This window comes from Chanos chanos, chromosome 8 (genome assembly GCF_902362185.1).
Source record: "Chanos chanos chromosome 8, fChaCha1.1, whole genome shotgun sequence".
In the NCBI taxonomy this organism is placed as follows: Eukaryota; Metazoa; Chordata; class Actinopteri; order Gonorynchiformes; family Chanidae; genus Chanos; species Chanos chanos.
Window position 1 is genome coordinate 34,019,292 of NC_044502.1, and position 15,730 is coordinate 34,035,021.

The following is a 15,730-nucleotide window of genomic DNA, read 5'->3' on the forward strand; positions in this document are numbered from 1 at the left end:
AATACTCAGAACTGAAGGTGGAAATATTTACATCCATGATTCCCCTTTAATACACTGAGTTAACATGTCCCATATGAATGATTTGATAGGATTACTCAGCCCTTTTCCATGTCTGCCACACAAATGTAATCGTGCTATTTCATCTGATCACTACGTGTACAAACAACATGAAAACACAAAGTGCACAACCTTTAACACACACGCACACACACACACACACACACACACACACACACACACACATACACGCAAATGACTCTTGCACTGAAATATTGTTACATCAATCATTGTTCCATAAGAGGGTTTCATTTACTAATTAAAATCTTAAGAAGAACAAAATTGACTAAACACTAAACACTTAATCACAACTTTTGACCGAGTCTCTGACAATGCAATCCATGCCGTGGTATCAATCAAAGCCATGCAAATTGCTTTTATGAGCTCAACTATTTGTCTGATCACCAAGGTCATTTATTATGTCTTTAATTCCCTTCTTAGTAAAATGTATTCAATCATTCAGATTGTATTGTACGGTGGACCAGCCAGAGAAGGACGTGCTTCCCCGATGACAAGACGCATCAAATAAAACAGAAAGTTTATATTTGCTTAGTGCGAGTATCTATAAATTATATGCATAGTTAATTTTCTCAAGTATGTCAATCCAGAAGTCTGTCAATTCAAAGGAGTAGGACTATGTGTGTAATGCATTTTATTATAATGAATGCGATCCACACCACCACTATTTCATTCACTGACAATGCTTCCCCCTCAGCCAGGTATAAAATGAAATGATGCATTTGGTTATGGATTCAGTGTCTATGGACATAATCTCAAGGACACAAAGGTTCATCTAAATATAGCTGATTGGTAAGACCAGAGCGTTGCTGAGCTTGCAGTCTGAGGATACTGTTTAGATCAAATATGACTGACTTACTCATCACTGTTTCAAGACCCGTGTGTCTAAAGACATCACACTGCCGTATTATGTACACGTTTACAAAATGTTCAGTTTGTAAGAAGTCATGTGGTGTCAGTTTGCTTCGTAGTGCAAGGTTTTCAGTATTTAGAGTTACGAAAAATTTTAGAACACAAAGCCTGTCTCTTTGATAGATCATTTAAGCTATAGAAGACTCTAGAAACAAGCGAAGCTGTGGTAAACTAACCTTGGGTGAGCATTCAGTCTAATATTGGAGGAGTGTCCAGTGTAATTTTTAGTATTGTCTCATTCAAAGATAATATTTTAATATATTAAGTTTGCAAACTGTCATTACGACTTTAAGTCAATTATGTTTGTCCTGCTTGAGACACTTCAGGGTTAAAGTGCATCAAAATTTTGCCAGTGTAGAAAAGCACGAATTCTGGATTTCACAAAATGCCCCCTCACCAGAGTAAAAATGTGAGATTTAATCTTTTTTTTTCTTTACCTCCTCCTTTTCATACCCCCTATAATCTGTTAAAGTGTGTAATTCAAAGCATATAAGAGAAACTAATTCACTGTTATGAATGATTTCTTATTGTACTTTAACAATATTTTGAAAGCACTTTTTTTGTGCTGAAAACATGTAACAGTCTCTGATGTGTTAGTAGGAGAACCTTTGTGGTGAATGAGAAAATCTTCTCAAATAAACAGTGATTTGTCTTTTTGTTTCAACAACAATGGCCTCATTTCATTTGAAAGTGTCAGACACATGTAAAACAGTTCAGTTTTTCTCTGTATCATAAGAAATTATGCTTGCCACTCATCACACAGTCCAGCTTGATTATGTGTGTAGTCTGGCACCATGTGAACAGCCACAAACAATAGTATCTTATCTTTATTCATCACTCTCCTTCTCTCTCTCTCTCTCTCTCTCTCTCGCTCTCTCTGTGTCCCTCTCTTTCTGTCTCTCTTTCCTTCTTTCACTTTCCCTTTTTCTCTGTTACTTCTCAATACCTGTCAAGTGCCTAATCCACAATTGTAATAAGTCCCTCATATTCTGCCCTTTTTTTTATTTCATTATTTCTTTCTCTTCCCTGAGATTAGCTTATTCATTCTTCCCATGTGACTACCAGTCTGTTAAGGTCATATTAAACCCAGCCAATCCACTTTAAATGGTTATCTACGACCAGCATTAAAAAGCTCTTTGCTGGCTTTTAAATATTGTGATTGGGTTATAAGGGTGGAGGGGTGGGGGGGGGGGGGTCGCTGTTTCGGAGTGCTGATCTCCCTCTCCCAGGAGCCCGCTTCGGAATATAAATTGAGTAATATTATAAAAGCGAGTGGCGCAGAAGGCCTGGATAATGAATAGGATTCGTGACGTACAGGAGAACAAGAGGTCATGCAATGAAGTGAAATTCTTCAAGAACTCCCAAAGCTAACGGCTGCAGATGATGATACATTAACTGTGAGAGCCTTGTAATTCTATTATTTTATCAGCCTGCGTGTACTCTGCCATAGAGACATATTTGTATAAAAGGGAAATCGAATCAAATCAAAAACTTCAACGCCACTGTAATTGCTATTTATAAACGTGTCCCTTTTGATGCGGAAGTTCCATTCTGCTGCGGAACGTGAAACATGTTGAACTACAAAAAAAAAAAAAAAAAAAAAAAAAATCTGGTAAATCATGTAATCTGATGAAAAATGAGTAAATGAAAAAAAAGCTGATTTGTTTGTCTGTCAGGTTTCTAGATCATCTGCTGATGTCTCCAGGAAACTGACGATTCCTATGGCAGATTGCCGCAGTGGGGGCTTTAATGCAAGATATTAGATGCCAGATTTAATCCCACCGATTATGATTTATTTTTCGTACTCAAGGAATTACATTCATCATCTTCCATGGTAAACCCTATGTGGTTTAGGTAAGCAGAGGCAGAAACAGAGGTAAAGGGTGTATTTCTCAGGCCCGTTGTCCTACTTCATCTCCTGCTGCTTTTAAGTACCTGAGGATCACAGATTACATGAGTCTCAACAGGCCTAGGCTAAGGTTTAATAATTTGACAGATTTATACATCTCTCTCTCTCTCTCTCCTCCTCCGCCTCCTCCTCTCTCTCTTTTCTCTCCCTCTATCTTTCTTTCTTTCTTTCTTTCTTTCTTTCTTTCTTTCTTTCTCTGTCTATATGATTTACCACTCCCTCTGTACATTGTAACCTCACCAGATTGTTTCTCCTATTTCTTTCTTTTTCCTGCTTTATCTCGTATGATTGATCAGTGGACAGAAGGTCATTTACAAATATTCTATTTGAAAATGAAAAGTAAATGCTTGAGTCTTGTAGAGGGTCTGCAGCTGATTTCATAATTGGATGGAACTTGTCTAACACTTGAACTTAATTATGTTCTTATAAACTGTACAATTTTGAATTTACTCCCAGTGCACAACTCCAATACACAGGTTTGTTCCTCTGGTGTGAATGGCAACAATAAACCAACTGAAATAAGTGAGTAGTAACAAAGTAGAAAACCGTGTGTGCTCCAAACACAGTATTGTAGTTCTGTATCGATACGGATCTGCCCATTCACTTGATTTACAAAATATTACTATTGTTCGAATGCATTGTTGGTTACCTGGATGTATGTAAATGACAGGAGATTATGCAGTATAACAGACAGCAATAGGGTTGTACAAATGTAAACGTAAATGTACATACTAAACTTCGATTAGGTATTCATTCGATTAATTAAATTCTTTGCATATTTGCTTTTTTGTTGCAAATTTTAACTTTTACACATCCACAAAAGTGATTCAGCGAGTACCATGACTGCTCCATTCTAGTATTATTTGATAGAATTTTCTGGTTTGGATTTGGTCTGCAGAGGTTTCTGTCAGCTGGATCTTGATGGAACATGGAAGGTGGGGGCTAGGGGTTTTTTGCAATCAGAGGCTGGCAAGCCGGTTAATTCCACTAGTGATGACACCAGCTCGGCAAGCACAATAGTTTTCAAGTGCTGACATTGACCAGTAATGACTAAACGAAAGAAGAGGAGAATAGAATAGAGGAGGGAGAGAGAGAAGACAGAGTGAGAAAGAGAGTGAAACACAAAGAGACACCAGCAAAGAAGAAAGAAAGAGGGGAGAGAGAGAGAGAGAGAGAGAGAGAGAGAGAGAGAGAGAGAGAGAGAGGGAGAGGGAGAGACTCAGATGCACTCCACAATCACTTTTTTCGGCGTCTACAGTCCAAGGCCAAAATGCCATTAATACAAGTGTCAGTAAAGTGAGTGGGAGAAGGGGCCTGTAGCAATGGCTTTGACTGGCTGAGGTTGTGGGAGGGGGGTTCTTTGGCTCCTTTGGGGGACAGGCCTGTCCGAGACGTTGCCTGAGTCCCTCGACCCTTTTGTGATGCCTCTTCGCCATCTCTCTCACCTGTTTATTTGTGTAAAGATTAAATTGCACATGATTTCTAATGTTTTCTTCTTCTGTGGCTGTCATAGGTCAGCGACCTCGGCGAAGCTCAGATAATAGATACATCTTCTGTTTGTCTGACGGTGGAACGCCGGTCCGCTACAGCCCAGTAACCCGCTATTGTCACCCAGTCTCAGGCTATTAAGTCAAATCCTGGGTAGGGCCTCCGTGCATCCCTTCAATATTTATTACGTTCTCTTGTGCAAAGAGCCATTTAGCCCAACAATATCAGAAATGATCTCTAATGCAATTACAACTGCATTTAGAATGCGCATTAGCAAGCAATCTTCAGCTGCTACAATAGGAACGACACTTAGCATGAAGAAGATAACGGTTTGCGCTATAGGATGGGTCATGAGTGATTTGGCCTTTTCTATTCAACCCGGTCATGCAAGGCTTTTGAAGTTTGAGTGTTACCCAAGAAAGGCTCTTGTAAATGAGGCACTTTATTTTCTCTCAACAGCAAATGGTGAAATCATTCAAGTACTTCCGTATTTTAAATCTGAAAATAGCTGGAGTTCTTGTTTACAATAAAGTCTGGTTTCATTCATTTTGTCCATGTGTCCTTGGAGTAATCCAGATGACTTGAACATTCATATAAAAAGGTGAACTAAGTTTACATACAGTTCATTTTCAAAGGGCTGTAAACTTCAACTAACGACAGAAAAGAATCAAAACGCTAACATAAAATGGCTCTTTGCTTAAGTCTCCAGACTGTCTAAGTGTCTTTTGTAGGCCAACATCCACTCATTTTCTCTGATGGCAGATTGGAGCCTTTTGTCTTCTCTCTCTCTCTCTCTCTCGCTCTCTCTCTCTCTCTCTCTCTCCCCCTCTGTCTCTCTCTGTCTTTCTCTGTCTGTCTCTCTCTTTCTCTCTCTTGTAATTGACTTCCCAGTTTGATAACACCTGCCCGTCCGATTGGAGCCTGTCTGTCTCGCTGATGCACAGAGAAATGTGGCCTCTTCAATAGCAGATCAATTAGTCTCTTCAGATAAAAACCAAGGTTCTTGGCATACATATGAAAGGATCTTGCTTATTGCCTGTTCTTAACATCATAACATGTTATGTACGCCAATGAGACAAATAATTAGGTTGACTGGGTGACAAAAATCTGTTTATTGAACTGAAACACATAGAATGGCATGTAGTCTTTCTGTTGTATCCGTATACTTAATTTTTCCGTTGCATTCTGGAGTCAAATCTCCCATGTAGTGTCAAACAAAGGGCATCAGGTCAAAAGTTGAAGATGTTTTTCATCTAGTTTTGTGCAAGCATTTTGATCCATGCAGAGAAATGGATTCAGTTCTGGTTCATATGTTCATTCTGCTTATGTCACCTATGTTAAATGCATGGTTAATATCCACATACATTATTCATTAATCCCACAGTTTCAAGAATGCATTCTCAATGCAGACAGATGGCATATCTAATATTTTTAGTATCATGGCTTGCTTTGCTTTTGAGCTTCATCCTCTTGGTCTCCATAAACAGGTGGTCTGGCATATTCTTAGGCTTTTGATAAGTCTTCAGATTACACAAGTTATTCTTGGAATAGTAATTCTCATGCCTTTTTTTTTTTATTTTTTAACCAGACATCTGTGGCTGAATCTTACTGCATGAATGGGTATCTGTTTTCAGTTTTAATAAGTCTCTGGCTGATACATAATGATTCATCTGGAAATATGATCAATGAAGATGTATGATAGTGTATTCAAAATGCTCGGCAATTTTTTTGTTGTTGTTGTTAATGTTGTTGTTTCTTTATTGGAATAATTAACAGAAATTTTGGATGAAATTCTTCTTCTTCTTCTACTTCTTCTTCTTCTTCTTCTTTGCTTTGTGTTGTTTCAGTTTATTTGGTACTGAAGGCGTTCTCTTTCATATCTTTTATAGCGACGTGATGTGGCACTAGACCTCACCAGAGGGTCACACCTCCACTCAATACACTTTCTCATAGATATCAGCACCCGAGATCTATCTCTTTTCTTTTTTTTTCTCCCCTTTCCTTTTCTCCTCTAGTATATCCAGCAATTGTCTCCTTCCGTAAGCAACTTTTATAGGGGCCTCATGAAAAGCCCGCAAGCCCAGGGAGGGTCAGAGGGCAATGTGCTGATGGATTATGGGATTGTGCTGTGCTCCACTCCTGCTGACAAGCTTTATTGGTTGGGAGGATGAGCTTGTAACCCTTTATATAATTATTGTATTAAAGCCAGTGTGCCCCTGCCTTGCTGGCACTTGTTCTGGGATCAATGCGGAGATAATTTCAGAAATGAATAGTTAGTATCGATCGTCCCTTTAGTGATGGCTTATCAGCCACTAGGACAGGTCGCTGTAGATTATTGTGGCAATGTCATTTATGCTCCCTATGATAGTATTTGTATTTTCGGAGCAGGGCGATTCAAACAAAGACAATTCAATTTGCAATGGATTTCTCTCTGTCTTTATTTATTTATTTTTTGCCTTCGAACTCTGGTACACAATGAGCAATAAATCACAATCTTTTGTATCTTTTATCTCTGTTTTCTTTTGCTTTTTTTTTTTTTTTACTCCTCCCAGGACAAACAGGTGTTGGCCTGGTTTCAGGGTATTACTAGAGGAGCTTGGAGAAAGACGTAGGGTGAGGGGGTAGACGTCAGCACTTGAACTCGTGGCTGAAGGATTGAATGTGCTTTGGTTGAGACACCCTGGTGACCTTTGGGCCTGTTATTTGTGAGGAAACTAAGCTTAAACCTATTGCCGTTTTCAGGTCTTTGAATGACCCATGCGTGGACACTACCAGATTTTTTTGTGCCTCTTAGCAGTTTCTCGTCTGGGTGGGGGGGGGGGGGGGGGTGTTGATAATGATTACATTTTATGGTAGTATTTACTCAAAAAAAGCATGTTTTTTGTTTAGATGCCAGTTCAGTACTAATGCAGTACCCCCCCCCCTCCCCCCTTTTTTTTTATTGGGAATGAAGTGGTACTTGAAATGCGCTCACGTTTGAAGAGAGGTTTTGTTAATGAGTGAGTAAATGCATGAGTGAGTGAGTGAAGCAGAGAGTGAATGAGTGAGTGAGTGAGCAAGAGGGTGAGAATATGCGTAAGCAACATTTATTCATTCACAAAATGCCAAGTCAAGCCCCCATGTCCTGTTTATATTTTTCATCTTACCTTTTAAACTTTGAATGACAAGATGTATCCATTGGAGGCTAAAGCTCCATTTCAATAGCAGCTCAGGGGGAATCATTCAGAGAAATGTAATTTACTCACTATTGGTCAGTTTGACCCTTGACTTCAATCACTTGACGTGGTTACCGTGGCAACCTTTTAAGAAAGGATCAGATAGCAAGATGAGGCGGTTTACAGAATGTGCTGCTGTCTCTTCCTGGGAGACATGGATGTAACCAGCATTTCAAAACTTCAAACATGTACAAATGCTCCCACAAAAGTTGAAGCTAATTTGTTTCTACAAAGTCAACCAACTGACCAACCAACCAACCAAGTAAACAAACAACAAACAATGCGACAACAAACAACTACATCTAGCTCTGCTTTACATTGTACTGTTTGGTCTAGTTTTTTGAAAATGTGGTAGTTTTTCAATACATATGTATTTTTCTTTTTGACCTACGGTGTGAGGGCTGGGAAAATTAAGAACATGAGACCACAGCTGCTAATTTACTGATAAATGACTTTGCTGATAAATAAAATATTTGAGCAGAGCCTATTTGCAGATGATCCACAAAAAGTGACATAATACATGACAACACATACAAAAATATAATTTCAATAAGTGAGACCTTTTTTTTTTTTTTTTTTTTTTTAAACAATCCACATAATAAGATAATGAAATTATACCCTTGAGAATTGGAGGTCCTGGTACAGGAGATGCATCAATCATTTGATTTACAACAAAAAACGCTTTTTGACAAAATTTATGTCATGTATTTATGTCTATGTACATATTTCATCTGCGTTATGGAATCAGCACCAATTCATTTTCCTGACCATGTTGTTGGAGCAGAAGGGGCCACTGGTCTCTCATACGAGTCAGGGGCCAAAAAATTCAAACGGCGAGGAACTTTGGTGCTGTTGGAACTGCGTGCACATTTTTCAGTGGGGACATTCCAGAGGTGGGGGACATTTTCTGTCCCACCCACAAAATTTCAAGTAATTCATGCGCAAAATACTAAAACATGCACTTGTTGTGTAAATTATACATGTCCTGAGACAAAATGTATATAGTTGTAGAAAAAAAGTGGCTCCAAAATGTTATTTAAAATACCAAATAGCTCTCGAGCACCCCCGTAATATGGCCTTTTTACTTGTCCCACCTTCTTGATGACCAACTTGCATATCAAATATAACAGTTAAAGTAAGCTTTAAATCTACTTTTTGGTATGATTTTGTATATATATATATATATATGTGTCTCTTGTAATTGTTAAAACAGTTTGTTTAATTGTCATTGTATTTTAAGTAATAATAAGTATGCACTGAAGTTCTGTCCCACAACATGCGCACAACCCTGGTACTGAAACTTACTTAGCCTGGCAGAGGAAGAGAAAAAAAATGTGGGCGCATCCGAATAGCCTCTTTTACTTGGGAAGGTTCCTAACTGAGTGAAATGACCCAGAAGTATCCAAGTGGCAGCCATGATAAGAGCTAGTCGAATTCTCTTAATGATAAGGAAAGGTGCTTCATTGCTTCCTTTCCTATCTCCTTTAGCATAGGGCACACTGGACCATCCTTTAGGAAAGGAGAAAATTTCGTCCCACAATTCTTTGTGGCAGCAACAGTTAAAGCGACGCACCATTCGGTCATTCACGAAAAGAAAAGAGTATGTGAATGTAACACTAACCGTTGGACAGTGACAAGCGTATCCTTGACGCAACACAAACATTATCTGAAGTTTTGTCATTTAATGATTTGCTGCTCCTATACAAGTAAAATATAATAAATAAATAAATAAATAAATAAATAAAAGTAACATTACAAAGTGATGGTGGCGGTCAAAAGACGTATATGCTCTCCAAAAGATAACTAAACAGCTTCTAACAATTTCTGACTATAAAAGGGATGCTCGAGCAAACTGCCTCGTGCTCATCCATTCTTACTTAAATTCTTAACAGAAAACAGTTACAATTAACAATATGAACTTAAGTAATTTACAAAATATTTACAACTATTTCTGATTAAAAGTAGGCTAAGCCTTAGTACTGAAGTACAAGCATTAGTAATTGCAAAACAAATTAAATTAGATGGCTGTCAAAGGATTATAGCCAGACGATTTTTTTAATTTAACATATTTGAAACTTAAGAATAATGATATGTGCAGTAGTAGATTTGTAGGCCTAATATGTTATGCCCATCTTGCATAAATTTAACAATTACTTTCATAATCATACTAACTGGAAGTCATGTCGATAAATATGAGTGGATAGGAGGGTAAGCGTGAGCAACCATTCGTTTCACTTTTGTGATGGGTAGCCCAGATTCCTTTTTATATTTAAAGTCCAATCTTGGTAATGAAGTAATATTTTTTACCAGGTTGTCCACGTTTATATAGCCTGCATGAGACAACACGACAAGAGCACACGGAGCGAAATATCTAAGATGTGCTTTTAGTAGTCCACCTTTGGAAAATTGTAGTTTTACCATGGCAGACTCACATCAATAACATCCGTCGTCACACAATTACGTAGCCTAGTGTAAGTGCAGTTGGATTCTCTTAGCACCATGGTTGTCTTTTCCTAAATCTTCATGAATTCTCCTTCCCATCTTTCCTTGACCTCATGACGTTTTCCATCGAGGTCAAGGAAAAGTGGTTGGGAAAGGACATAGGATGCACCCACTGAGTCACATGGCACAGAGGAAATAACATCATCAAAATTATAAGATGAATTTGCTAACACCATGGGTAGACGAAAGGTAAGTCCTCTCTTCTTTTTTTCATATTTTTCCAATCTTTTCATTCTTGATTGAGTGTGTAACTCTAACCAATGCAACCACGTTACTCATATTATCAGGATAAGACAAATGAATCTCAAAGTTTTCTTTCTTTATTAATGTAACTAAGTTTGTCCTTGACCTTGACAGTAACGTTACATTCCACAGCTAGCATCTGTTCCTGAGAAAAAGCTAACATTAGCATTGATTTGCAACCCTGTTACTTGCAACCCTTTAACTGTAATTAGAGTAACAGGGTTGCATTCCTACTCATCCTGTTGATCCTGCATTGAAAAGATATATGAAATATTATTAAACAACTTTCTTGTGGTCCTCAGTTTTTAACTTGTCACATTTATATCATGATCTATTGTCAAAAGTAAGGTCTCCATTCAACCCTGTTACTTTGCACAACCCTGTTACTCTAATTTCAACAATTTTACCACATCATCCTATCATATCAAAGTTGCTTAAATTAATTTGTCAAGTCTTATCTGAAATTAAATGAATATTAAGTGTGAATGTGACTTTCCTTACATGATGGTAAAGAATTTATTAAACACTATTTTAAAATATAATTTTTTCAGGTTCCTGAGTATTCGCAACAGGGTTGCATCAAGCATAGCACACAACAAATAAAATATTTTATAAAAAGTGTACTCTTGATGCCTGAGCTGAACGAATGAAATTAAATTGACAGTTTATTACCTGTTTTTCGTAAATAGATAACATAAAATGATTTTTAAAAAAAGGGTCAATTTTTCAAAAGCATTGATGCCTAAATAGTTCTTCAATTCTGGAATGTCCCAGTTGATTTTATATCTTGCAAAAGAGTTTGATTGCACAGCTAGAGACATGACTGAATAATTAACTTTTGCTTCAAGCTTTGTTGAATGAGTCAAGAACAAATAGGGAAATGTCTTAATATGATGTCACGCTCTTTGACTACAGAAGCATGTATGTACATGTTCGCACCTGCCTCCCCTACACAGAAAATATTACATGCAATTTTCTCTCTCATTTTGATATTAAGCCTTTGTAATTATTCTAGACACACTAATCCATCTATTTGCATGATTCCAACCTTTTATTTTGTGCTCCACCCACTATTTTGGCAATTCCGCGAGAATGCCTAAAATTACATATTCATCTGAGCTCAGATTCCTGTGGGAGAACCTAAACAATGGGTGGGAATCACTGAAAAATTAGGTGGGTGGGTGGGTGTTGGGGAAAAATAGAATCAGTATTATACAAATGGATAGATATGTATCCTCAAATGACTAAGCTCAATAAAATGTGAGCTGATGTCAGCTAACCATCTTAGTAAATCCCCGTTTATTTTTTATTTTATTTTAATTATTTTTTTGGGGGGGGGGGGGTTGGGGGGTTGCAGTTCACAACTTTATACCAATAAGGCTTTAGTAAACCATGCCCTAAGAGGCTTTTTGAATTAGTCTGAGAGAAGGCAGTTATTGCCTGGTCCACAGCCAGCTCACAGTCATTATCAGAACAGAACCATACGTCATAACTGTCAAAGCGCATTCGTTTTTCATCCCTCTGACATTTTAATTACAGTCGATTATTTCGGAAGTGTTCATGGCTTAATTAGTTGTACAGTTACATTGTGTTAATAAGATGCGAATCAGATTGAAATGAATGAGTGTCATACATCATTTCAATAATCCTCATGATGGATTAATTAACAGCCTCTCTATTAAAGTGCACAGAGCACATAGAGAGTGAAGAAGATATCACATATTAAACCTTATTCTCTCAGGCTGAAAATGAATGAATAAAAAAAAAAAAATAGATAAAATAATTGCATGAATCTCATCCGAGGTACGAGTCATGACAGATGTGTCTTTGAGGTCATATTCTGAAAGAACCAGTGAAACTATCGCTCACTTATATTTCATCAGTACATGAGTTTGTGGATACAAATATGTGTCAACACATTGGTATAATACTGGTCACACGATATTGACCAGAAAGGTATCCAGTTTTGATATAACCATATCCCAACAGTCCCAGTTGGACAGTAACCGTCATTTTAACAGGCCGGCTTTTTCAGGTGTTATAAATGTCAGAATGTTCACAGCTTTCAGACAGACTCTAAGATGCTAAGACCAGCAATAAGAATGTCAAAATGTCTTTATGGTTACTCCTATATGTTGATGCTGTGAGGTGCCGGAAAATCCATTGTAAAAACACAGATAGAAGACATGGCTCTGTCTCAGAGGGCCTTTTAGACTGTGGTCATTCTAGCCTTTCACACTTAGTGCTGCTTTTGACTTTTTCTTATCTGCGTTTTTTTTTTTCCCCCAGGCTAGCAGAAATAAAATGAGGTGTGACCATAACCTGTTTGTGTCAGCACCAACAAACACCAGGTCAGGGTTTTCTCCATCACACATTCTCTAACTATCCTTCATTACATGACAGAAAATCACCATCAAGCACCAATCTGCCAGTGTTGTCAGAACTATTCTACAGACACGACCTATTTGTTTTTCTGTCTGTCGCCCCCCTCCACACCCTCACCCCCCCACCCCCCACCCCCAGAAGAGGATATTGCTGGAATTGGCAGCATTTGCATGATAAATGCCTCTGAAAAGCACTTAGAACTGAATACGCTCCACTCATTGCCTCTTCTCATTACCTGCCATACACTGTCAGTCCAAATAATTCACTACGTGAGCTGAGCTTCAGATCTGCAGGAGGTTTCATAAACTGTTGTTCTTAAGTCTCTCAATCTGTTATTTCATCTTATAATTTTGATCATCTCACCAATGACCAAATGAGATAAATCTTTTTTTTTTTTTTTTTCAAAAATTCATGTCAGAGTATGTATGTCTTTTTTTTTTGACATTTCTCAAGGCTGATTTTTAAATCTTAACTGAAAAAAAGTGGTTGTAAAAGGGATGACTCATATGTCTGTTTTTGATGCTCAGTGATTTAATGCTCTCCAAAGGTGTTTGTGTACATCACCCATTGATACACTAATGCTGTACATGGCTTCTGCTCATCTGTAAAGTGTGAGCCAATGAGCACTCAGGCTCACTCGTTCATTTGATCAAACAGAAGCAGCCCCATAATGATCCACTCTGCTATTATGTACAATTGATCTGATGTGGTTTGTCTGATTGTGGATTTTTTTTTTTCCACACAAATTTGTTTCAGCATCTGTGGCCCCATCCACAGATATGTAAGTGAATGAAACTCTCTACAAACAAATGGAAGAGTGGAGGTCAGTTTGGCCTCAGGCTTTGCTTGTCCTTTGCCATTTACATACCAGAGGAATCATTCATTTCAAATTCCCCTAATACTAGACCCTTCCCATTCATCATATCCTATCCTTTGAGTGTGTCAGTTCTCATCAGTGCCACACAGACTGCAATGGATATACCGCTGTGACCCAGTCTCCTACCAAAAAGCCTTTTTGATTTCAAAACCCTTTTTTAATCAATGAATGTATTTATTTTTTAAAGCTGTTGCGTAATGTTCTCCTACAGGTCGCTTGCAGAAGATGCGTCAGAGTACGATTTATACCCTCATATTAACCTCTTTTTGACCCCCCACAAAAGAATAAATGCTTAACCAATACAACAATAAGACATGATCAAAGGGCCTCGCTCACTCTTTTTCTGTTCTCTAATGTTGACCTCTCAGATGTAGTACAGCCTGCTACATCATCCATTTCCTGCTTTTTATTGAGCGCTTTATTGAGAAACTGACACCCAGAGCACTTTGTCATTTCTGTTCCAGTGGCCGGAGAATAAGTTGTGTTAACCCCGTGCTCTTTCAACACTGCAGACTCTGCGTCTCACGTCTGACAAATGTGACACAGTTAAGCCAGTCAGTCGCCGGCGCTAAGAGACACAGGCTTCAGTCATATGAGGAAGGGTAGAAAACACAATCACACTTTCAATCAAATTCCTGCAGTTGGGTTGATATTCTCTCTCTCTCTCTCTCTCTCTCTCTCTCTCTCCGGATAGGGCACATAGTATATAAAACCATTTTCAGCTAAATCCATACTTTGTAAACACGCACTATTAGTAATTCTGATCTGACTGGATTTTGCAGCTTCAGTATGGTTCTGAAGAGTTTCTCCATGGGGAATTCCACTGCACTGTAACAAAGTAAACAATTTCATTTATGTTCAAATGCTGTACGTATCATTTTTGTAAATATCATGATAAAATGAAAGGCAACTGTCTGAATTCTGCAGTTTGTTCAGCAGACTGAGACAAATGTTCTCTGCATTATCCAGTTTATATGTTTTTTTTTGTTGTTGTTTTTCTTTTTTCTTTTAACTCACATTTGGATTCTTCAAGAATAAAGGACAAAATGAGAAAGAGCTAGTTTTTTTATTTATTTTTTTACTACTTTGAACTGGCCTCCGTTTCAAGGTAAACCTTGAATGAAGCTTACGAAGAATAAATATTCTCTGTGTATCACAGAGAATAACATAGACTGAAGAGTCAGATTTTGCTGGGTTTGTTGGAGGAGGTGGGTCTGATTGTGGGCAAACAGTGAGGCTGAAGTTGTGATATAGCAGATGTTTCTGTACTGACTTTCAACTAAACAACTGTCTCAATTACAGGGACGAGAATACAGTAAAGAAATCATTCCGAGTAATATACTTAATGTATATGAGATGCACAGTGCAGTCTTAGTGTTGTATAGATGCTCAGGTTTGATTAAAAAAATGTGAGCAACCCACCTCAGAATAACAGCAGAACTGTAAAAGTGCAGAGGTTCGATATTCAACGTAATCGTGATTTACAATGAGGAGGAATATGTCCAGAGATATCTGAAAAAAAAACAAACAAAAACCTCTGCCAGATAGCCTAAATTACATATTGATCAGTTTTAATTGCATTTTGGACATCAGCAGAAGCTTTGAAAATTCATAAAGAAGAAATAATGTAGTTTTTTGTGCATGATTACCTCCGGGCCATCCAAATGAATTGCATCACTTAACCTCCATTCAAAGGGGTTTACTGAGCTTTATGATATCGCTCGTGAAATATCAATTGAACTGAATGGAGGTTATGGACTTTTTTCCTCGTTGTGCTGCTCTTTTGTTTGAATGTATATGAGCTCATTCAGAGTGAATGGCCACCAAAGCCACTCACAATAGAAATACCTACTGCATTAAACACAAAGTCTAGTCCACTGCTCAGATAAAGGTTAAAACATAAAGTGTTCTTGCACACACACACACACGTATGGATCAGATGTGCAGGACATAATTCTAGTGCTTACCCAAATGTAGTGCTGATTTCCTTTTACAAAGTATGTCAAGGCTGCAAAGTGAAAATGAACTTTATGCATTTTGTACTGCTGGCAATGCAGTTACTGCCTAATGAGAATGACAGAGTCTTTTAGATTTACTGAAGGGTGTTTTTTTTTTTTTTCTTTT